Raw genomic sequence first — 26533 nt, 5'->3', positions numbered from 1 at the left:
TGCATAACCCTACTCAGTCCCATCGTGAGGGGATCTATTGGGTTGTCCTCTGACTATATCCTCTTCACCACGAGGTGTCCTTATTTTACTTGATGTCTTATGAAGTGGTACTTTATGCTGATATGCCTGGATTGCAACATCCCAAATTTCGAGTCCAAAATTTCGTTTTTAATTAAGTAATTTATAAAATCGTTTACTGAAAACATTGTCAATATCATATCAATCAATAAACCATCATGAACATGTCTCAAAATTAGAACATCGTACAATAATATTAATCAGAGTACAATCCCAGAAAACTCATTGCGGAAATCATGTCTGTGTGTGATGCGCTGCTACATCGTCGGCTTCTTCCCCTTGGATGAAGAGGTACCTGAAACCAAAATGGAAACTATAAGCATAAAGCTGAAGGGTTTTGAGCATTCTAACACTTCCTAAGTGTACATGCAACCCTAATAACCTTGGATCTATGTTTGTCTTGTTGTTGCTTGTGTTCCTTGAAACCTTGTGAGCCTAGCACCCCAAGTGTGATGCCTCAAATGCTTCACACAACACCAAATGCTCTTGGAAAGACTCTTGAGATAACACACACTTCTCAAAATCGGCCAAGCCCTCTAGTTTTTTAGTAGTGCCGATTTTTGGTGGAGAATATGCTTCTTATATAGTGTTGACACATCTAGGGTTACACCATGTAAACCCTAATGTGTCATGACTCTTCATTTCCATGACCCATGGGTTTGTAACTCCCATGGAGCATCCATGGAGCATCCTATGGGTAGAACCCAACTTGATAATCCATGGAGCCTCTTAGCCCACTATACAAGATATGGATGATTTACATAATCAACCCATATATTTAATTAGTTATCCTTTGATCACTTAATTAATTCCAAATTAATTCTTTGATCAACTAATCAAATAATATTATTAATATATTAGAACTTATAATATATTAATAATCTCCAAGTGTTATTTCTCTCATTTAGTCTATCCAATTGCATGGTGCCATGCAACCCAAATGGACCATGCCGGGTCGGGTCAAGTACAAGCCCGAAATAGTTATGGACTTAGACACCTTATCCAACAGTCTCCCACTTGGATAAGTCTAATAACTATATCTCTAGTACTTCAGGAACCGACCGGCAATCGTAGCTCTTTCAAGGTTTCTCGGAACTGAGAAGATGATAGTACGCCATTTAAGATAAGTGATCATATAATCCTCCGTTCTAGATATCAGCCGGACAAATACATGGAACATTGTCTTACTTCTTGTCCAGCATTTGTTTCTCGATTTCCGATTTGTTTGACATAGAACTTAATTGAACACATCAACTTAGTTCTGACCGGGCCCGGTACATGGGTCAAAACAAAATCATCGAGGGGCCCAGATATCAGCTTCTAATCCAAGAAGGAACAGATAAACTTCGACTCATATGTTTGTTCTACCACTCATTGAATTACACACAAAAGTACGTTTTATAACATCGAGTTACCAATGCGGTTTCGTACAGTCAATGCATAACCAACTCATAAGTAACAAATCATATCTCTAGGTTTGAAGACTTATATGATATTACCGTCTCACGATCACTCGAGATAGAATTCCATGAAGTGATTCCAGTGAGCGTGGGTTGAGTCCAATGCTCAGAACTTATGAGCACTCATGATTGTTGTAGCCTTGTCCAAGACCTCTACAACCAAACATGACAGTCTTGATTCATATCTACTTCCAACATATGACCGACTGTGGAGGTTTGAATAATATGTTATACCAAACAGAATTATTCTGGAAGTCAAAACATGCAAAAGAAATATAGTAAACGATCGACAAGAGATAGCAACACTTTACTCATAAATAAAACTCCTTTTATTCATCATCAAATGTCAATTACACTTTACAAATTTCTGGGTTATCTAACTACTAAAACTTATATCATCCTTCAGCCCTATGCTCCGAGCATGCTGAAGATGCTTAACCCTACTCAGTCCCTTCGTGAGGGGATCTGCTGGGTTCTCATCCGATGATACCCTCTTTGCCACGAGGAGTCCTTCTTCGATCCAATGTCTGATGAAATGGTATTTTCTGTCGATGTGTCTGGATCTCCCATGATCCCTTGGTTCCTTGGCTAAGGCAACAGCACTTTCACTATCACAGAAAATTTCCATTGGCTCTTTAATAGCTGGTACAACTCCAAGGTCTCCAATGAAGTTCTTCAGCCATATCGCTTCCTTTGCTGCTTCGCTAGCTGCAATATACTCTGATTCACAAGTAGAGTCTGCCACTGTCTCTTGCTTGGAACTCTTCCAAGAAATTGCTCCTCCGTTTAGGGTAAAGACCCAGCCCGACTGAGAGCGGAAATTATCCCTATCAGTCTGGAAGCTAGCATCACTATACCCAACAACTCTCAAGTCATCACTCCCACCGAGGGTAAGGACCCAGTCCTTAGTCCTCCGTAGGTACTTGAGGATATTCTTTACCGCAGTCCAGTGTGCCCTGCCAGGGTTCGCCTGATACCTGCTAACCATGCTCAAGGCAAAAGCTACATCGGGTCGAGTACACGTCATAGCATACATGATCGATCCTACAGCCGAAGCATAAGGTGTTCGACTCATTTCTGCTATCTCAGCCTCAGTGCTAGGGCTTTGTGTCTTACTCAATCTGGTGTTACTCTGGATGGGTAACTCTCCTTTCTTGGAATCCTGCATGCTGAATCGCTTCAGCACTTTATCCAAGTAGGTACTCTGACTAAGTCCAATTAGTCTTTTACTCCGATCTCTCAAGATCCTTATCCCTAAAATATAGGCAGCTTCACCAAGGTCCTTCATAGCGAAACACTTCCCAAGCCAGGACTTTACTTCCTGCAGAGTTGGAATGTCGTTTCCTATGAGTAGTATGTCATCCACATACAATACCAAAAAGCTAACTATACTCCCACTAGCCTTGACATACACACAAGATTCATCTTCACTCCTAGAAAAGCCAAATTCCTTGACCTTTTCATCAAAGCAAAGATTCCATCTGCGAGGTGCTTGCTTCAATCCATAAATGGATTTCTCAAGCTTACACACTCTATTAGGGTACTCGTTGCTGACAAAACCCTCTGGCTGACTCATGTAAACATCTTCAGCCAACTTTCCATTAAGGAAAGCGGTTTTGACATCCATCTGCCATATTTCATAGTCATGAAATGCAGCTATGGCTAACAGAACCCGAATAGACTTAATCTTGGCTACCGGAGAAAAGGTCTCATCATAATCCACTCCAGGAATTTGAGAGAAGCCCTTTGCAACCAGTCTAGCCTTATAAGTGTGTACTTTACCATCCATGTCAGTCTTCTTCTTGAAGACCCATTTGCACCCTACTGTCTTACGACCTGGTACGTTTTCAACCAAGTTCCAAACTTGATTGTCATACATGGATTGTATCTCGCTATCCATAGCCTCTTTCCATTTAGCAGACTCGGGGCCTGCCATGGCTTCCTCGTAGCTGTTAGGGTCATCTTGACTTACTAGTGTTTCATCACTAATAAGTGTCTCACCTTCTGCAGTAATATGGAATCCATAGTAATGCTCAGGTGCACTCCTAACTCTCGTGGAACGTCTCAGAGGTACAGATTTGTCAATTGGCTCAACAGGAGTTTCCTCCTCAAGTTGAGGGCTAGAGTTTGAAGTTCCTTCACCGCTTGATTCTTGAATTTCTTCAAGATCAATTTGCCTCCCACTGTCTCCTTGGCTTATAAACTCTCTTTCTCGAAAGACTCCTCTTCTTGCTACAAAGACCACATTGTCACTAGGTCTGTAGAAGAGGTAACCAAAGGATCGCTGTGGGTAACCGATGAAAATACACCTCTCGCTTCGAGGTTCGAGCTTATCATGAGTCTCGCGTCTCACGAAAGCCTCGCAACCCCAAATCTTGATGTGGTCTAGTTTAGGTACTTTACCAGTCCACATCTCGTGAGGAGTTTTGGCAACTTTCTTTGTAGGGACTAGATTAAGAATATGGGCGGCAGTCTCTAAGGCATACCCCCAGAATGAGATTGGTAGCGTAGCTCGACTCATCATGGAACGAACCATATCTAACAAGGTTCGATTACGCCTCTCAGCCACACCATTCAACTGTGGTGTCCTGGGAGGTGTCAATTGTGAGACTATCCCACATTCCCTTAGATAGTCGAGGAACTCTGAACTAAGATACTCACCACCACGATCGGATCGAAGCATCTTAATGTTCCTGCCCAATTGATTCTCGACTTCCTGTTTAAATTCCTTAAACCTCTCGAAAGTCTCTGACTTATGCTTGATCAAGTAGACATATCCATATCTACTATAATCATCAGTAAAAGTCAAATAATAACGATTAGCATCCCTTGTGGCATGTTTGAATGGTCCACACACATCCGTGTGTATAAGGTCCAACAAACCTTCACCCCTCTCACACGAACCTGTGAAGGGTGACTTTGTCATTTTTCCAAGTAAGCATGATTCGCAACTATCATCTGACTTTAGGTCAAACGACTCCAAGACTCCATCCTTTTGGAGTTGGCCTATGCGTTTCTTGCTTATATGTCCAAGACGACAATGCCATAAAGATGATTTATCCAAGTTATTATTACACAAAACATTATTTCCCAAGTTATCTACAACAGATACAGCTTCATACACACCATCACAAGGTAATGCTTTAAAATAAAGAACATTATTAAAGAAAGCATCAATAAAACCAACTTCATTATTAAATGAAAAGGTAAACCCTTGTTTGTACAAAGCATGAAAGGAAATAATATTTCTTGCCATTCCTGGCGAATAACAACACTTATTCAAATCTAAACTAAACCCACTACTTAGCGATAAAGTATAAACTCCAATCTTGGTAACAGGTATAGCTTTCCTATTCCCCATGATCAAGTTTATTCTTCCTTGCTCCACATCCTCACTTCTTCTTAGTCCCTGCAAGTCACAACAAATGTGAATACCACACCCGGTATCAAGGACCCAAGATTTAGAATGTGGTGAGTTATTAGAAATGATAGTGTAAATACCTGCATGGTTGGGTTTAACTTTCCCATCCTTCACATCTTGCTGGTATTTTGGGCAGTTCCGCTTCTAATGAGCTTTTTCATGGCAATAGAAGCATTCAGCCTCTTTTGGGTCAGAAGAAGGAGTAATGAAACCTTTCTGGGTTCCACTTGAAGAAGAGCCATCAAGGGTCCGAACCTTGGTACCCTTAGAAGAGCTCTTTCTCTTCCTCCCTCGACTTTTCCCGATTGCCAAAACTGGAGTAGAGTTTTGAGTAGGAGTGATAGCAACCGACTTCCCCTTAAGACCTGATTCTGCGGTCTTGAGAAGTCCCTGAAGTTTGCTGAGGGTGACTTCTTCCTTGTTCATGTGATATGTCATGCGGAATTGATCATAGCACGATGGTAAGGAATGCAAAATAATATCTATTGCAAGATCCTCCGGGAAGTTCACATTAAGCTTCAGCAAACGATCCACATACCTTTGCATTTTCTGCATGTGGCTCGTGACGGATTCTCCGTCCTTCATCATGGTTGTTATCATGGAGCAGATGATTTCATACCTTTCTTGTCTTGCACTTTGATGGTATCTTTCCATCAAATCTTGGTGCATTTCATAAGGGTAGAAATCCTCATAAGACTTTTGGAGTTCCGCTGTCATCGTAGCCATCATGATGCAAGCCACTTTCGTAGCATCCCTTTCATGTGCCCGAAATTCAGCGATCTCCTGAGGAGTTGCAGTGGACTCATCAATCTCCTTAAGCTCCTTGTCAAGGACATATTCTTTGTCCTCGTAGCGGGTAATCATCCTGATGTTTCTGATCCACTCATTGAAGTTGGATCCATCAAAGGTGACTTTCCCACACAAGTTCATAAGGGTAAAGGAGCCATTAGGATTAGAGCCAGAAGCATTGTTGAAAGACATCTGAAGGGAAGAGGACAAGATTAGTTTAGATATAAAAGAGTCCTTAATAAAACACCCAAATGTAATATTAAGGCTAGGATCCAATCACAATATAATATAACTTAGAAGAGGTATGTCGTAATCTAAGCTATATCATATTTGAAAGGTAGGTGAATGACGATTCACCAATTTCCACCACGAAAACCGCAATATTTTAGTATTAGGTTTTTTGAATGGTTCTTAGAAATTCCTAGATTCTTTGAGATTCAATGAACTTTTCAAAGGCATGTTTCAATCTCGAGTGTGCCCTCCAAGTTTTGTGACTGGGATACCGAGGATCACAAAACGAGGTGTGAAGTAACCATGCAAATCACTTGGTACCCTTAAAGTTTATCACTCAATCGATGTGCCGGTTAACCACACACGCTCCACCGATACTATAATAAACCTTAAGTCACCCTTTACCTACCTTGTTAAGTCCAAGTTAGTGTGCCGGTTAACCACACACGCTCCACCAACGACTTAATCAAAGTGTAAAGTGTAATTTCATGGAATAGCACCTTATTCACATTTTTCCTAAAGTAACTAAGATTGGGAATTTAATAAAACATTTAGTTACTTTATAATATTCATCATACTTTGAATGAGAATTAATAAGTCCTTGTCTTACCCGTTCGGCTAACGACCCTCCACCGATCAAGCAAGCGGTGGGTGAGAGTGGACACCCATTAAGTCACCATTTTATAGGCAACAACCTTATACCCACCTTATAGACCGGCTTCGTGAATGAGGCGTACTAGCGGTAAGACGACTTTGTTCTTATACATATATATATAATTATTAAATCATAATAATATATAAGTATAAGGGTTGAATTTTAACTTTTAAAATTCTAGGGGTTGGAACTAAAGTTTTAACTTAACTTTACTTGTTCCAAAACTTGAGGGCAAGTTTTGTAAACTTTCAAAACTTTTTCATTTCTTGTAACTTATGAGTTTAATAGAGTAATAAAATGAGGACTTTTCATTTTTCCTAACTCTTGTGTTCTTTTAATGGTTTTTATTCCAAGAGACTTTTGGTTTTCCATAACTTGAGGACAAGTTATGGACTCCATTAAAACACATTATGATCATGAATTAATCTACCACATAGGTTACAAATAATTCCTATGATCATCTAAACATCATAAGAACAAGAATATGAATATGAACACTTTCAAGAATCAAACTCACATTTAATCTTTGTAATTTTGATAACTAGTTGTTGTAAATGAGTTAGAAAAGACATTACACCTTCTAAAATAAGTTTTCAAGTACCAAAACATTTTAGGGTAATGACTCTAATCCATTTCCAGCAACTCAAGTCGAAATTCTGCACTCTGTCGACCCTACTCGCCGAGTGCATAAACCTACTCGCCGAGTAGGTTGAAGATACACATGAACTCGCCGAGTCCTCCCCATGGACTCGCCGAGTCCATCAGTCAGACAGCAAGATTTTCGACTTTCTTCAACTTTTAAGCACAAGTAACAAACAAACAAGCCTAGGCTCTGATACCACTGATGGGTTTTGAGCATTCTAACACTTCCTAAGTGTACATGCAACCCTAATAACCTTGGATCTATGTTTGTCTTGTTGTTGCTTGTGTTCCTTGAAACCTTGTGAGCCTAGCACCCCAAGTGTGATGCCTCAAATGCTTCACACAACACCAAATGCTCTTGGAAAGACTCTTGAGATAACACACACTTCTCAAAATCGGCCAAGCCCTCTAGTTTTTTAGTAGTGCCGATTTTTGGTGGAGAATATGCTTCTTATATAGTGTTGACACATCTAGGGTTACACCATGTAAACCCTAATGTGTCATGACTCTTCATTTCCATGACCCATGGGTTTGTAACTCCCATGGAGCATCCATGGAGCATCCTATGGGTAGAACCCAACTTGATAATCCATGGAGCCTCTTAGCCCACTATACAAGATATGGATGATTTACATAATCAACCCATATATTTAATTAGTTATCCTTTGATCACTTAATTAATTCCAAATTAATTCTTTGATCAACTAATCAAATAATATTATTAATATATTAGAACTTATAATATATTAATAATCTCCAAGTGTTATTTCTCTCATTTAGTCTATCCAATTGCATGGTGCCATGCAACCCAAATGGACCATGCCGGGTCGGGTCAAGTACAAGCCCGAAATAGTTATGGACTTAGACACCTTATCCAACAGAAGCTTGGTGAGTTCCCCCATCATACCACATACAATTCAATCATGCATGCTGTCGGGCACTTCTGGGGTGCCCGACCTACCCATGTCAAGCCATTCCAGGGTGTTGACTACCTGTGTCAAGCCATTTTCGGTGCTGACTACCCATGTCAGGCCATTCTGGGGTGCCTGCCTACCCTCCGGTATATCTCACCCGGTCACGGGGACTATTTCACCCCATACTGCTATCACATAATAAACTATCATAAACATGCTGTCAGAGAAATCTGGGGTGTCCGACCTACCCTTCGGTCCTAACAACTGACCGGGGGACTATTTCCCTCCTACTACCACTATCATATAGAACATAGCATACTGGCACATAGAACATATCAAATAATATTAAGCCAATCAATTATCACAAAGACAATCATCTCAACTGTAATCACTACTAGTGGGTCAGCCTTGGTGCCGTGGACCCACTTCTACTGGAAAGTAACTCACCTAAATGTCGCGTAGTGTCTGAACTGTCCCCGGTGTGAAAATCGACTTTCCTCGACTCCTCAGTCCTTACACGACAACTCTACTAAGTCATCAATTCGTACTCACAACCCCATAAGGGTCAACCCAAATCCTGGTCAAAGTCAACTTTGGTCAAAGTCAACCTCCAGTTGATTTGACTCGCCGAGTTAGTCTACCAACTCGTCGAGTCCTTATTCCTCCAAAATGGTCGAACTCCCGACTCTACTTGTCGAGTCTAGCAACAACTCGTCGGTTCCTCCTTCAACCATAATATCGGGACCATCTTCAACCGACTCACCGAGTTCCCCTTGATCTCGTCGATTTCATCTCCCTCATAAGAATGTGTTTAGTCTATGACTCGCCGAGTTGTATGAACAACTTGTCGATTCCATCTTTATGGGTTGGGAGATTGCCTTGGACTCGCTGAGTTTGTTGATACACTCGTCGATTCCCATGATTTCTAGGTCTATAATCACATCCATCTTTGTTGAGTCATCTTCTAGACTCAACCAGACTCCTCAAAAGAGCAAAGGTCAGGGAACCATTTCCCGACTCGCCGAGACCCAAGAACAACTCGCCGAATCCACTAAGTCCATGTCCATAAACTCAATTTCTGTTGAGTTCATCTCATCCAAAGGGTAGATCTGACCTCTTAGGGTTGATATAACACGTAAAGTTGTGAACTTTACATCCATGCATGGGTCTTTAAGCTCAAAGGGACCAAAAATGAGACCTACAAGATGCATGGGGCTCTCATGGCCATAGAGTTGGCACCTTTATGCCATGATACCCTTCTAAAGTACAATATTTGAAGCCATAACTTCACATTACACCCCACAACCTGAAAATGGTTTAGAAATTCCCTAAAGATACCAAAACCCAAGCCCTAAAGTTGATTAAACACATGGAAAGTCAAGATTGAAGCTTTTTACCTTCAATGAGATGGAGATGAAACATAATCTTTGGATCTTGTAGCTTCAACTGGAACTCCCAAGCTCCTTTCTTCTTCTCAAGCTTCACAATCACCAAAGAATGCACAAAATGGCTTAAGAGTACTGAAAGAAGGCTAGGGTTTCAGTTTAAGGTATTATGGAAGTGTGAGGGACGATGGAGGCTGATATGGGAGGAGATAAGTTGTTTAAATAGGGTGAAAAGCCTCAAATTTAGGGTTTCACTAAGACAGCTCCTACTCACCGAGTCGTTCTCCCGACTCATCGAGTAGGTCACTTCAAATCCGCACGTAAAGTTGAGGCTACTCGACGAGTTGAGCATTCAACTCACCGAGCCCCTGGGTAAAATACAATAATACTTAGAATTAAATATGTACCAGGAACCGGGTGTTCCAAATCTCCCCCACTTATTCTAGTCTTTGTCCTAGAAGTCTGTTGCTGAATCCGAAAACTGCTCTAGGTAGTGCTCTCTAATCTCGTCCTTCGGCTCCTAGGTCTATTCCGAGCCCTTGAGGTGCTGCCATTGCACCTTCACTAGTTCCACCCTTTTGTTTTGCAGATCCTTCGACTTCCTGTCGAGGATAGCTACTGGCTGCTCGATATAGTTCAGGTTGTCATCCACCTGAATATCCTTCAAAGGCACCAGTATTGAATCGTCCACCAGACACTTCCACAACCGGGAGACGTGGAACATACTGTAAATTTGACTGAGTTCGTCCGGTAGGTCCAGCCGATATGCCACCGTACCCAATTGGGCTACAACCCTAAAAGGTCCAATATACCTGGGGCCCAGCTTGCCCTGCTTCCAGAATCGAATGACGCCCTTCCAAGGTGAAACTTTTAGGACTACCATATCACCGACCAGGAACTCTAGGTCCGATCGATGCTTGCCGGCATAACTTTTCTGCCAAATCTGAGCCGTCTGAAGCCTGCTCCGAACCTTTTGGATACTCTCTATAGTCTTCAGTACCACTTCGGTACTCCCTATGACCCTCTGGCCAACCTCACCCGAACATATCGGGGTCCTCTACTTCCTCTCATACAACATCTCGAAATGAGGACAATCAATACTCGCATGATAGCTATTATTATAGGAGAACTCAGCCAAAGGAAGGTAAGTATCCCAACTACCTCCGAAGTCTAAAACACATGCCCGCAGCATGTCCTCCAGATTCTGGATGTTCCGCTCGCTCTGACCATCCGTCTGCGGGTGAAAAGTAGTTTTGAAGTGCAGACGAGTACCCAACTCATCGTAAAACTTCTTCCAAAATCTAGAAGTAAACCGCACGTCTCGATCCGAAATCACTTAGACTGGCACTCCGTGCCGAGCTACTTCTCGACCGAAATCACCTCTCGAATGTAGATATCGACCAACTTCTCGACCGAGATGCTCTCCTGGATCGGTATGAAATAGGCACTCTTGGTGAACTGATCCACGATGACCCAAATCGAATCCACTCCTCGTGTAGTCTTGGGAAGTTTTGTGATGAAATCCATAGTAATATCTTCCGATTTCCACATGGAAATGTACAACGGTTGCGTCTTGCAGTGCGGCCTCTGGTGCTCGGCCTTGGCCTTTCTGCAAGTCAGGCATCTCTCAAAAAACCCAGCTACGTCCCTTTTCATGCAGGGCACCAATAATCAAGATGAAGATCCCTATACATCTTCGTCGCCCCGGGATGAATAGAAAACCTGGATTTGTTCGCCTCCTCCATCGATACCTGGCGCACACCCCCATGATATGGGACCCACGCTCTACGATGTAGCATTAACAATCCATAGTTGTCATAATCAACGGAGGAAACCTGACCCACAATACGCTCACTCTTACGGTGTTCCCCCTTCATAGCTTCCTACTGGGCCTCCCGAATCCACTCCAACAGCAGAGTCACAACTGTCAACCTCATATAGATATCCCTGATCGGCGCTGCCTTGCGGCTAAACATGTCGGCCACGACATTGGCCTTCCCCAGGTGGTAGAGGATCTCGCAATCATAATCATATACCACATCAAGCCACCGATGTTGCCTCATATTTAGATTTGGCTGATCCATGAGATACCTCAGGCTCTTGTGGTCCGTGTAGATAGTACAAGGAACCCCATAGAGGTAATGACGCCAATTCTTGAGGACGAAAACAACAGCCCCCAGCTCCAAATCTTGCGTCGAATAGTTCGCCTCGTGATGCGTTAACTGCCTCCAAGCGTAAGCGATAACATGCCCTCTCTGCATCAATACTGCGCCCAAACCGAGAGAGACGCATCGCAATACACTAAAAAATCATCCATGCCCTCTGGTAGGGATAAGATTGGCGCCTCGCACAATCTCTGTCTCAACGTCTCAAATGCGGCCTGCTGCTCAGGCCCCCAACGAAAGATCACGACTTTCATCGTCAGCCGGGTTAGGGGCACGGCTATCTTGGAGAAGTTCTAAACAAATCTCCAATAATAGCTTGCCAGTCCCAGAAAGCTCCGAATCTATGATGGAGACCTCGAAACCTCCCACCTCATCATGGCCTCTACTTTAGTCGGGTCAACCGAAATCTCGTTCTGGTTGACAAGGTTCCTAAGAAACTACACCTCACGCAACCAGAACTCGCACTTGGAGAACTTAGCATACAAGCTCTCCCTCCTCAAAGTATCCAAAACCTCCCGCAAGTGCGCCTCATGCTTCTCCTACGTGTCGGAATAAACCAAGATGTCGTCAATAAAAATGATCACATACCTATCCAACATCGGCCTACACACGTGGTTAATGAGAACCATGAACATGGCATGAGTTTTGGTGAGCCCAAAAGGTATCACCACGAACTCATAGTGACCATATCGTGTCCGAAAAGCAGTCTTCTGCACATCCTCCTCTCTGACTCTCATCTGATGATAACCCGAATGCAAATCAATCTTGGAGAACCAAGATGCTCCCTGAAGCTGGTCAAAGATATCATCAATCCTCGGTAGTGGGTAACGGTTCTTCACCGTTACCTTATTTAGCTCCCGATATTCTATACACATCCGATGAGACTCGTCTTTCTTTTTCAAAAATAAAATCAGGGCTCCCCAGGGTGAACTGCTCGATTTTATGAATCCCATGTCTAACATCTTCTGTAGCTGCATAGACAACTCCAACATCTCAGGAGGAGCCAACCGATATAGTGCCTTGACTATCGGAGCCGCACCAGGGACTGGGTCGATCCTGTACTCTACTTGCCTCACCGGAGGTATTGTAGGTAACTCCTCCGGAAATACATTCGCGAACTCTCGTACCACTGGCACATCACTCAACGTCACCTTACCCTCCTCTCGGGTATCCAAGACATAGGCGACATACCCTACGCACCCCTGCTGCGCGCAGTCGATCACCGCCCCATTGGGGCTCAACCAATCCATCCCTATGATAACCTTGTTCCCCTGCAATGGTATGGGAACCAAATCTACCAAGAAGTGCTCTTCGTGTAACCTCAGAACACAATCTCTGAAAACCTCTAACGCTTGCACTGATCGGTCGTTCCCAATCTCAACCTCTAGAGGGCACTCTAACATGCCCGAAGACTTAGGAAACCTCTTGTTAAGTGTAAGAGACACAAATGATCGGATAGCACCCGAATCAAACAACACCTGAACTGGAATACCATTCAAATGGAATGATCCTAAACAGAGCACATAACATAGCATATCAAAATAACAACGACATAATTTAGAAGTTTAGAGAGAAGAAATCATACCCGTCACCACATCGGGTGCGGCACGTGCCTCCTCGGCTGTCAACTGAAATGCTCGGCTCCACACCACTGTAGCCTCTATCTTGACCTTCTGACCATCTGTAACTCATGCAGTCACTGGAGTAGGCACCACCACTGGCGCTGCTTCTGATGCTCCTGACAACCTAGGGTAGTTTCCCTTTTTATGGCCCCTCTGATTGCAATGGAAGCAAATCAGGTCTGATGTCTGAACTATGGGGGAGGGCAGTACAATCCCTGCCAAAGTGCCCTGTTTTGTTGCACTTGTAGCAGCCTGACGATCCTGCTCTACAAGCTCCCTCATGTGGCCTTCCGTATTTCCTACAGTTGCTTTGGCCCGGCTAACCCTTCGACCTACTGTCAGATCCCTTGGTTTCTTCCCCGAAACCTCCGTAACCTACTCAGTCTCTGCCCTCCTCTTCTTGAGGTGCTGCAAATCAATCTCCCTCTCCCACACCCTGGAAATCATGGACTCTAGGGATGGGCAAGTTGAATAGCTGACATGCTCCCGGATGTCAGCCCTCAACATATCATGGTAGCGGGTCTTCCGCATCTCCTCATTCCCCGCATATTGAGGTACCAACAAGGCCATATCCCTGAAATTCACAGCTATCTCTGCCACTATCTCGGTCGTCTGTCACATGTCAAGAAACTCCCCGGCCAGCTGGTGAAGCTCCGTAGCTGGCGCAAACTCATCCCTGAACCTGGTCACAAAGTCTGACGAATTCATAGCCTCAATGGCTGGGGCTCCCAACGAGTCACCAACTGACTCCCACCAATCCTTAGCCTCTGTCCCTGAAACAACTAGCATCAAAACGGACCTTCGACCCCTCCGACAAAAGCTCGTCAACTGCGCAGACTCAATGTCTGCGATTCATCTCCTGGCAGTGATGGGGTCCTTCACCCCATGATCTCTGACGCGATGAACTCGCGTAGACCGTCATCAACCTACTCGGATCCTGCACCCGAGCCTGACCCTAATCCCGACCCAGATCCTGCTCTATGTTGCTTAATCGCCATACTGAAAACAAACACAATGATTTCAGGGTCATACATACCCTCGAGAGATCTCACACACTCTCTAAGTTTCCTTGTTCTATCTCAGCCTTTCTTGATTCGAGTACGGATCCTCTGCTTCCAGTAGTACGGGCCCATACTACCTTCCATATCTATCCGTACTTTCCTTAAGAACTGCCTTGACTTCACCAAGTCCCTTTCTACTAATACAACCTCCCAACTAATCTCATCCTAGGCTTTGCTAGGACACACTCCGATCTACTCTCCGCCATCGGTTGCACTAGGAATCCCTACCACCTTTCCCTAAATAGCTTGCGAATACTGTTACATATTCGCCTACTAGTTAGTTAAAGCCAGCCAAAAACCTTATAGCACAAAGCAAGCAACATTCGTGCATTGAGTAACCCAATCAAGCATAACCTAATTGGGCTTTCATATTGTTGAGTAATAGCCCTAGCATACAGCTCAATAAACTCATACAAAAGGCATATAAGGCATCCTTCCTATATCCCTAGTTCTATTCTACCATGCAGTTCTCATAATCATATAACAGACATACAAGGCATCTTCCTAGATCCTTAGCCCTAATCTAGCACGCAATTCTCATAATCATATCATATAACATAACGTAACAAGTATGGTTATCTTGGGGAAAATTTACTTGAGCTCGGCCGGTCGCACACATCACACGCCTCGTTCTTTCTCAAAATTCTTTAACATAGATTTTAGAAAACTATTTTATTGCAAAATTCCTTCAAGCCCTCGATTTGAGTCTAGACACCCCCGAAGGTGTGTTCGAATCCCTCAAACCAAGGCTCTGATACCAACATGTAACATCCCAAATTTCGAGTCCAAAAATTTTGTTTTTAATTAAGTAATTTATAAAATCGTTTACTTAAAACATTTTCAATATAAAATCAATCCATAAACCATCATGAACATGTCTCAAAATCAAAACACTGAACAGTAATATAAATCAGAGTACAAACCCAAAAAACTCATTGCGGAAATCATGTGTGTGTGATGCGCTGCTACGCCGTCGGCTCCTTCCCCTTGGATGAAGAGCTACCTGAAACCAATATTGAAACTGTAACCACAAAGTTTAGTGATTTCCCCCATCATACTGTTGGATATGGTGTCTAAGTCCATAACTATTTCAGGTATGTACTTGACCCAACCCGATATGGTCCATTTGGGTTGCATGTGATGGGTTTAATACAAACAATCCTATGTGTGCATGCAACCCTAGTATTGGATCTATGTTTTCACTATTAGTTATACAGCTTTATGAACACAAAAAGAAACCTGACATGCTACTATAATTTTCGAAATTCATATATAAAGCTAGAATACATACCTTTTGTTGTTATATAGCAATAACAACTAGTTCCTTGAATTTCCTTAGCTCTTGAAAGCAAGTACCACAAGTGTAGTACCTCTAATGGAGTCACAAACACCATATGAAACTTGGATGAAGAGGAGAAGAAAGGGAGGCACCAAAAACGGCTGGAAACCCTAATGGAAGACTTGTTCACGTTTTTGGGGCATAGGGGCCCTTTATATACATGTAGGCTATTAGGGTTTACAACTAGGAAACCCTAATTTGACTGCTTAGGCCCTAAGCAGCCCATGGACTCCTTAAACATATCCCTTGGACGATTTCTAATGGGCTACCCATAGAATTCGTCCAACCTATATATTATTTGGTGATCCATAGCCCAATTATAATTATCTTATAATTACAACTTCAGTCCCCTAAGTTTAATTAATCTCTTTTAGCCACAAAATTAATTAACAATTAATTCTTGACTAATATTAATTAAACAATATGATTTCTCCTTTAATATATTATTCTCATAATATATTAATAAATCATATTTAAACCTTTCTCTCCTTAAATCATCCTACATATTGCTATGGTGAAGGCAACCCAAAAGGACCATGCTCATAATCGGGTCAAGTACATACCAAAATAGTTATGGACTTAGACACTAATCCAACAGTCTCCCACTTGGATAAGTCTAATAACTATTTTCCGTATGACTTCAGAACCTAATCAGCAATCGTAGCTTTCAAAAGCCGCTGTCAACTCTGATCTTATCAGATAGCGTGTCCTCTAGATAAGGGATTATATATTCCTCCATTCTCAAGATATCGTATAGACAAAAGACATGAATTTCAATCATTCTCTCTATACCTTTTCCCGACTTTCGATTCATGACGACTGATAACAGACTACAATTGAACACATCAACTTAGTCCCGGCTTGGCCAAGCGCTTAGATGTCATCACTAAATCATCGAGAGGCCCACATATATCGCTTTTATCCCACTTTGGGTAAAAGGAATGGATAAACTTCGACTCAAATGCTCGCTTGCATTGACTGATCGAATCACACATAACAATAAGTTTTATAACACCAAGTTACTGGTGCGTTTACTTATTATCAATGTGCAACCGACCAGCAAATAACAACTCACACGTCTCGGTTTCAAGAATATACAATATTATCGTCTCACTAATCACTCGTGATAAAACCGTGAAGTGATCCAAGTGAGCGTGGGTTTAATCCAATACTTTAATCTTATCAAAGCATTCACGAACTCTGCAGCAAACTTGTGCCATGTCTAAACACTTCAGACAATCTACAGACAGATTCATGACAGTCTTTATTCATACCTACTCCCAACGTATGACCAACTGTGGATGTTTGAATAACCTAGTTATTCTGGAAGTCAAAACATGCAAATTGAAACATGACAACAATACTTAATCCTATATGGCCCCAAACTTGTGAGAGTAAATAAAACCCTTCTATTTATCCACCATATTGATTACTCATTATTTATCATTTAATGTTTCGGATAATCAACTCATTACTTGAATCATACCAACAATTGTCCCATGCTCTAAACATGCACACTTTGTTTCCTATGGTCCATGCTTTGTGAAATAGATCACCTGAAAACTTTTCCAATGATGCTCATTTCACAATTCCTTAATCCTAATTATTAGTGTAGGAACACAAGGTTCTTGCCACTACTAGAATATGCTAGATTCTAACATTTTACGCAACGATCCTTTCGTAAAGTCATAGCACAAAAATCACCAAGACTTGGCTAATGAAATTACAAAGTGCTTTCTTAGAAATTGTTACAAGACAATTCCATAGATGTGAAGTCTCACATTCAAAGTACATTCCTTTGAACATCCTTCTTGCATAAAAGTTTCTAATCTAGGCATAGACTCTCAATATCCAACTCCCAATATGGAAACATTTCCACATTTTCCATATGACAACTCATTCTTAATAGAATCTTATCTATTCGTAATAATGTCGATATGGTCCATCCAATACCATACTTTCAACTACTTACAAGCGATCAATCCTCAGCGAACTTTGGATCATCCTTTGATAGTTGTTAAATTCTTTCAGTCAAAACCAATTCTATTCCTTTTTCCCTCTTAATGCGCTAGACATTTGGAAAATTTTAGAATGGTAAAATACTATAGCATTTACAATCGATCCTATACCCGAAGCGTATGGGACACGATGCATAATGTCTTACATAAAGATATGATACTTTACCAATCTTTTGCCATAATATTTTATGTGTCATGTTCTCACAATTCGAACTATGAAGAGGGATGCCGTAATCATAATCGAATTTTAAGAACACACAATGTATCCTTGGACTGAAAATATTAAAATTTCTTAATCTAAGCTTTAGATTTTGAAACGGAGTATAATATTCTCTCCCTTAATTATAGCAAAACAACTTTTCAACCCATGCAACTTTGCAAATGGAATCTTTGTTTTTCTATAATTAATATTGCTAACTTGCAATACTCGCCATAACAATCATACAAGCATAACACTTATGCTCCCACTATCATGATGATTATCATATAAGCATAACATTTATGCTCCCACTAGCTTTGACATGTATTCAGAAAACAAATGAACTTTCAGAAAACAATGCCTATTGAATCTCTGAAATCCATATTTCTAATACCAGATGCTTCGATAAGCCTTTATCTAAGCTTCTTAACCTTATACACCTTTGCCTTAGATAGCTCATATGTGTGTTTAAACAATTCATAACTTATGTTACTAAGTTCCAAATGTTGAAACTAATTGCCAAATCTCACAATTCGAACTATGGAAAGGGATGCCGTAACCATAATCGAATTTGAGAATACAATTTTCACAATTGCTATCTTCTTAAAATCTCTCTTAGTGAAAGCATTTCCTCACAGTCATTTTCATGAAGGAGGGAATCTTATGATACTTAGATTTTATGGTGTATGAGTTCCTATCCATGTGAATTTTCCAAAAACAAGGTTTGCGACAAATCCAAACTCATATGGACTGAACTTTCTTAATCTTGATTTCTTGCCCTATGGTAACACGAGTGCCCACCACGCCTTCCAAGTAGTTTAGTAACTTGTCCTTACATATCAATTTACTTTCCATCGACTAAGGCTTTAGTGTGTATTCAAATGAGAACTCATAGAACTCATGTACACAATTAACTCAATTGGAATGGCACAGAAACAAAACAATGTCAGCACGATAGGTTGTAAACCTCAAGTCGTGTGCTAGTGATGATCGATAAGGTTTATTCTTGATTTGTTCTTGAAACCTTTTCAAGACCATTAAGACTCCCACTGACTTCTTGACATATAAGATTCTCTTGTCAAGAAACATTTCTTGACAAACAAATATTCAATAGTTAGTGAAGCATTTATCAAGACAAAACACTTCACACAATTGGTCCTAGTTGGTCTTTGTCTTATCCAAGACAGCACAACTTACCAATTTCAAATGTGAAAGAATAAGAAAACTTTTCCAAATTCCACATTTGATGAGTGTTATAAACCTACTTAAGACTTTTCACTCAATGTCACAATCTTGACTCTAAGACTTGATATTGGAACGAAGTATGATTGACTCTTTGATTTAACCATTTCTACAATTCTCAATTCCTCTTCTTAGACATGAAATCGCACTAAGACTCACTTAGAGGATCAATTGAGACATGGTTCTTAATCATAAAGACTTATCATAAAACACAATAAAAAGTACTCTCCCTTCTTCTTAGAATAGAGAAACTTTTATCTTTCTGCCTACTTGATTCTTCTTTATTCGTTCTACTATTCATTGAAACTCTTTCAATCAACTTAGAATTATACTTAATCTTATAAGTATAACCATATTTACTAAACTTTAGTAAATCATGACGAATATCTTTGTCACTCTTGTGGTAGACTTGATCAACGTACGACCTAGTGTACTCGATCTCCTAGTCCTTCAATTGACACTTTGCCAAAGAATTAGTCTAAGGTTCCCAAATGTGAAAGTTTTTCATTCATCATACAATGCACATTGCATGATTCCAAGTTTCTGTCCAATTGAAACTTGGGTGATGAGAAACTCTCCCTATTTGGTAAAATTTTGACATTTCCACAAATAACACAATTAAGAATCAAATCCATTATTGCTAATAATAGAAACATTTAAACATCAATTCTTTCATACATGCCATTGCAAGGATAAATAAATAAGATAAAGTCAAAATTCATTTTATTGCGGAAAAAATTTTGTCCTTACAATTCAACTCAATTGAAAAACTATGTTATTACATATTTCTTAACAATCTATTCTAACTCCAAGTAGTAGCTCAAGAATCCATTCTTCAAGTAATGCGATCGAAATCCATTTCTTCATGATCAGATTCAGCTCACTTCTTTTCTCAAGCTTCCTCTCTTTTCTTCGATCCTACAAAACATCAAAATGTAATCTTATCACATCATGTATTAAGAATCTAGAATAGGAACTTAAAAGAGTTAGTTAATGGATTTTACCTGAAGCAGAGTCATACGTCTTGACTCTCCCATCTCTTAGATCTCTCAGATAATTAGGGCAGCTTCGTTTCCAATGCCCCTTCTCTTGGCAATAAAAGCAAATAGACTCCTTTGGCACAACACATCGGACAATCACAGATTTAGTTCTTTCTGGACTTCCAATGTTGCCAGTATCCATTGAAGTTTGGGAGTTTGATTCACTAGACAAATTTGCTTGACCAGTACGCCAAATCATTGTTGATTCAGCAGCTATAAGCAAGTAGGTGAGATCAATTAGGGTCACGTCGTGGTCCATCATATAGTACTCTCTAACGAACTCACTATATGATTCAGGAAGTGACTGAAGAACCCAGTCAATATCCAACCCACTTGAAATCTCGACACCCAACATGTTTAACCTATCAATGTATGACTTCATCTCTAAGACGTGCGCACACACAGGTTTCCCATCTTCGTGTTTACTTGCCAAAAGGGCTTGAGTGAGCTTGAACTTTTCAAGCCTTTGAACTTGTGGGTCAGGGAGAATAATTGGAGGAGGTGGAGGAAGTGAAGCATGACTCTCATTTCCTTGATCGTATCTCGGAACGTCATCTTCATTTGGAAAGCTCGTTCCAAAGGATTTGGGAAGACCATTGTAAGACGTAGACATCTACAAAATGGGAGAAAATTCAAGTTAAGTTGTTTAGAATTCTTGATGTAACACCCAAATGAAACATCAAGCTAGGATCCAACACAATACTCTACAACCTAGAAGAGGGATGCCGTAATCTAGTTGTAAAATATTTGAAGGTAGGTAAATGACGATTTACCAATTTCCACCATGAAAAACGAAAAGGAAGATTAAGTTTTAAATGAATTGAAACTCCTAGATCTTTTGAGACTCATTGAACTCTTCAATGGCATGTTTAATCTCGATTATGCCCTACTATTCGTGACTGGGATGCCGAGGATCACAAACAAGGTGTGAATAACCATACGAATCACGTGGTGCACCCAATGCTACAATCACCTAATCAATGTGCCGGTTAGCCACACACGCTCCATTGATCTATGACAAACATCGAGTCACCCTTCGCTACCAATGTCATCCCCAAATTAGTGTGCCGGTTAACCACACACGCTCCACTAACGTTTGACAAGGGTACAAAGTGTAATTCCATGGGTTAGCATACAATTTCACATTTTGCCTAAAGTAACTATGATTTGGGAATTTGAAAAAACAGCATTTAGTTACTTTGTACTTCATTATACTTATAATGGAAGGTTTCTGTCCTATCCTACCCGTTCGGCTAACGACCCTCCACTAGTCAAGAGTGCGGTGGGTAAGAGTGGATACCCATTCAATCGCCATTTTATAGGCAATTTCCTTAAACACCCCTTATAGACCAGCTTCGTGAATGAGGCCTACTAACGGTAAGACTGACTGTTTACTCATACATATATAATATTAGACTTTTAATGTCATATATAGTATAGGGTGTATTTTACACTTTTAAAATACTAGGTGGTTTAAATTATACTTTTAATTAACCAAAATCATTATGGATTTATTAAATCTCTTTTAATTATACACTTAATTAATTTAATAAAACCATAAGGGTTTAATTTGAACTTTTCAAAATCAGGGTTTTGGATTTTAGACTTTCAAAATTAACTTTTAATCAACAATTTAAATTCCAAAACTTGAGGGCAAGTTTTAAAACTCTTCAAAACAATTAGGTTTTAATCTCACTTAAAATTTTGAATTTGAGACATTTAAATTAAAATTTTAAATATTAAAACTGTTGATTTAATAATTACCATAAATTAAACAATTAATTTAAATTATTAAATCACAAGGGATTATCTAGATCATGAGGATAATTACCAATTATACATCTAAGATATCCAAATCCCTTGAATCCCTCTCTAAATCTCGAAAATAAGGGATGGGATAATTCAAGATCTTTAATTACCATATTTAACAATTAAAAGATAATTACAAGATATGGGATTATCCAAATCCCTAAAATTTAGGATCTAACCTTAGGAAGGAGGTAATTTCGAAATCCAAGGGTTGGAAAACCCTAGATTTCAAAATCTTGGAGGCTAAGGAAAGGATTTGGGAAACCCTAGCAAAAATCGCCATCTAGGGTTTAGCAACCCTAATTGCGAAAAATACCTAGCCTTTAGGGTTCATTAGCCATAAACCCTAATATGTCAAGTTCATAAATTTGAATAAAAGCTAATTGAAAACAAAAACCTGGCTCTGATACCACTGATGGGTTTAATACAAACAATCCTATGTGTGCATGCAACCCTAGTATTGGATCTATGTTTTCACTATTAGTTATACAGCTTTATGAACACAAAAAGAAACCTGACATGCTACTATAATTTTCGAAATTCATATATAAAGCTAGAATACATACCTTTTGTTGTTATATAGCAATAACAACTAGTTCCTTGAATTTCCTTAGCTCTTGAAAGCAAGTACCACAAGTGTAGTACCTCTAATGGAGTCACAAACACCATATGCAACTTGGATGAAGAGGAGAAGAAAGGGAGGCACCAAAAACGGCTGGAAACCCTAATGGAAGACTTGTTCACGTTTTTGGGGCATAGGGGCCCTTTATATACATGTAGGCTATTAGGGTTTACAACTAGGAAACCCTAATTTGACTGCTTAGGCCCTAAGCAGCCCATGGACTCCTTAAACATATCCCTTGGACGATTTCTAATGGGCTACCCATAGAATTCGTCCAACCTATATATTATTTGGTGATCCATAGCCCAATTATAATTATCTTATAATTACAACATCAGTCCCCTAAGTTTAATTAATCTCTTTTAGCCACAAAATTAATTAACAATTAATTCTTGACTAATATTAATTAAACAATATGATTTCTCCTTTAATATATTATTCTCATAATATATTAATAAATCATATTTAAACCTTTCTCTCCTTAAATCATCCTACATATTGCTATGGTGAAGGCAACCCAAAAGGACCATGCTCATAATCGGGTCAAGTACATACCAAAATAGTTATGGACTTAGACACTAATCCAACAGCATGGCACCAAGCAATTGGATAGACTAAATGAGAGAAATAACACTTGTGGTTTATTAATATATTATAAGTTCTAATATATTAATAATATTATTCAATTAGTTTCATCAAGAATTAATTTAGAATTAATTAAGTGATCAAAAGATAACTAATTAAATATATGGGTTGATTATGTAAATCATCCATAACTTGTATAGTGGGCTAAGAGGCTCCATGGATTATCAAGTTGGGTTCCACCCATAGGATGCTCCATGGATGCTCCATGGATGCTCCATGGGAGTTACAAACCGATGGGTCATGGAAATGAAGAGTCATGACACATTAGGGTTTACATTGTGTAACCCTAGATGTGTCAACACTATATAAAGAACATATTCTCCACCAAAATCGGCTACACATAAGAAACAAGAGGGCTAGGCTGATTTTATAAGTGTGTATTCTCTCTAAAGTCATTCCAAAAGCATTTGGTGTTGTGTGAAGCATTTGAGGCATCACACTTAGGGTGCTAGGCTCACAAGGTTTCAAGGATCATAAGCAACAACAAGGTAAGTTATTCTATCTTTCATTCAAGTTAAAAAATTGTTCCCCATGTATGCTAGAAAGGAATATAACCTTCGAATTCAACTTTGGATGATAGTTAATCAAACATAGATCCAAGGTTATTAGGGTTTCATGTACACTTAGGAAGTGTTAGAGTGCTCAAAACCCATCAGTGGTATTAGAGACTAGGCTTGTTTGTTTATTATTTGTGAAAAATTGTTGAAAAAAGTCGATATTGTGCAATCTACCTGTTGAACTCGCCGAGTCCATGGGGGGGACTCACCGAGTTCATGTGTAAATTCATTCTACTCGCCGAGTAGGTTCGTGCACTCGACGAGTAGGAGCGTCAGAATGCAGATTTTCGACTTTTGTTGTTGTAAATGGACTAGAAACATTACCCTAAACTGTTTTGGTACTTGAAAACTAGTTTTATTTGGTGTAATGTTTATGCTAATCCATTTGAAATGGCAATTATGAAAATTACAAAGTTTTTAAGTGTAATTTTTGATTCTTGAAAGTGTCATATTCATGTTCTTGAACTTATGAAGATTACATGATCATATGAATTACTTGTAACCTTCATGGTAGTTTAATTCATGATCATAATGTGTTTTAATGGAGTCCATAACTTGTCCTCAAGTTATGGAAAACCTAAAGTCACACTTTTGTTATAGCCATTAAAAGAACACAAGAGTTATAAAAATGAAGAGTCTTCATTTTTGTTACTCAATTAACTCATAAGTTATAAGAAATGAAAAGTTTTGAAAGTTTACCAAACTTGCCCTCAAGTTTTGGAACAAGTAAAGTCTTGATTAAAACTTTAGTTCCAACCCTTAGAATTTTAAAAGTTATAATTCAACCCTTATACTTTATAATATTATAAATTATATATATATATATATATATATATATATATATATACATATATATATATATATATATATATATATATATATATATATATATATATATGTATGTATGTATGTATGTATAAGAGCAAGTCGTCTTACCGCTAGTACGCCTCATTCACGAAGCCGGTCTATAAGGGGGGGGGGGGGGGGGGGGGGGGGGGGTCTAAGGTTGTTGCCTATAAAATGGCAAGTTAATGGGTGTCCACTCTCACCCACCGCTTCCTTGATCGGTGGAGGGTCATTAGCCGAACGGGTAGGACAAGGACTTATAAATTCTCATTAAAAGTATGATGAATATTATAATGTAACTAAATGCTTTTATTAAATTCCCAATCTTAGTTACTTTAGGAAAAATGTGAATAAGGTGCTAATGCATGAAATTGCACTTTACACTTTGTTTAAGTCGTTGGTTGAGCGTGTGTCGTTAACCGGCACACTAACTTGGACTTAACAAGCTAGCTAAAGGGTGACTTAAGGTTTACCATAGCATTGGTGGAGCGTGTGCGGTTTACCGGCACATCGATTGAGTGATAAATTTTAAGGATACCAAGTGATTTGCATGGTTACTTCACACCTCGTTTTGTGATCCTCGGTATCCTAGTCACAAAACTTGGAGGGCACACTCGAGATTGAAACATGCCTTTGAAAAGTTCATTGAATCTCAAAAGAATCTAGGAATTTCTAAGAACCAATCAAAAACCTAATATTTAATATTTCGTTTTTCATGGTGGAAATTGGTGAATCGTCATTCACCTATCTTTCAAATATGTTATAGCTTGGATTACGGCATACCTCTTCTAAGTTATAATATATTGTGATTGGATCCTAGCCTTAATATTAAATTTGGGTGTTTTATTAAGGACTCGCTTAATATCTAAACTAATCTTGTCCTCTTTTTTCAGATGTCTTCAAACAACGCTACTTGTGGCTCTAATCCTAATGGCTCCTTTACCCTTATGAACTTGTGTGGAAAAGTCACTTTTGATGGATCCAACTTCAATGAATGGATCAGAAACATTAGGATGATTACCCGCTACAAGGACAAAGAATATGTCCTTGACAAGCAGCTTAAGGAGATTGATGAGACAACTGCAACTCCCCAGGAGATCGCTGACTTCCAGGCACATGAAAGGGATGCTACCAAAGTGGCATGCATCATGTTGGCCACCATGATAGCGGAACTCCAAAAGTCCTATGAGGACTTCTACCCTTTTGAAATGCACCAAGATCTGATGGAAAGATACCATCAAAGTGCAAGACAAGAGAGGTACGAAATCATCTGCTCCATCATAACAACCATGATGAAGGACGGGGAATCCGTCACGAACCACATGTAGAAAATGCAAAGGTATGTGGATCGGTTGCTGAAGCTTAATGTGAACTTCTCTGAGGAGCTTGTAATAGATATCATTTTGCACTCCTTACCATCGTGCTATGATCAATTCCTCATGACATATCACATGAATAAGGAAGAGGTCACACTCAGCAAACTTCAGGGACTTCTCAAGACCGCAGAAACAGGTCTTAAGGGGAAGTTAGTTGTTAACACTCCTAATCCAAACTCCGCCCCGGTTTTGGCAATCGGGAAAAGTCGAGGGAAGAAGAGGAAGAGCTCTTCGAAGGGTACCAAGGCTAGGACCCTTGATGGCTCTTCTTCAAGTGGAACCAAGATATGTTTCGTCACTCCTTCTTCTGACCCAAAAGAGGCTGAATGCTTCTATTGCCATGAAAAGTCACATTGGAAGCGGAACTGCCTAAAATACCAGCAAGATGTGAAGGATGGGAAAGTTAAACCCAACCAT

This window comes from Lactuca sativa, chromosome 9 (assembly GCF_002870075.4).
Source record: "Lactuca sativa cultivar Salinas chromosome 9, Lsat_Salinas_v11, whole genome shotgun sequence".
NCBI classification, from domain to species: domain Eukaryota; kingdom Viridiplantae; phylum Streptophyta; class Magnoliopsida; order Asterales; family Asteraceae; genus Lactuca; species Lactuca sativa.
Note: the sequence above shows the minus strand (reverse complement) of the source record.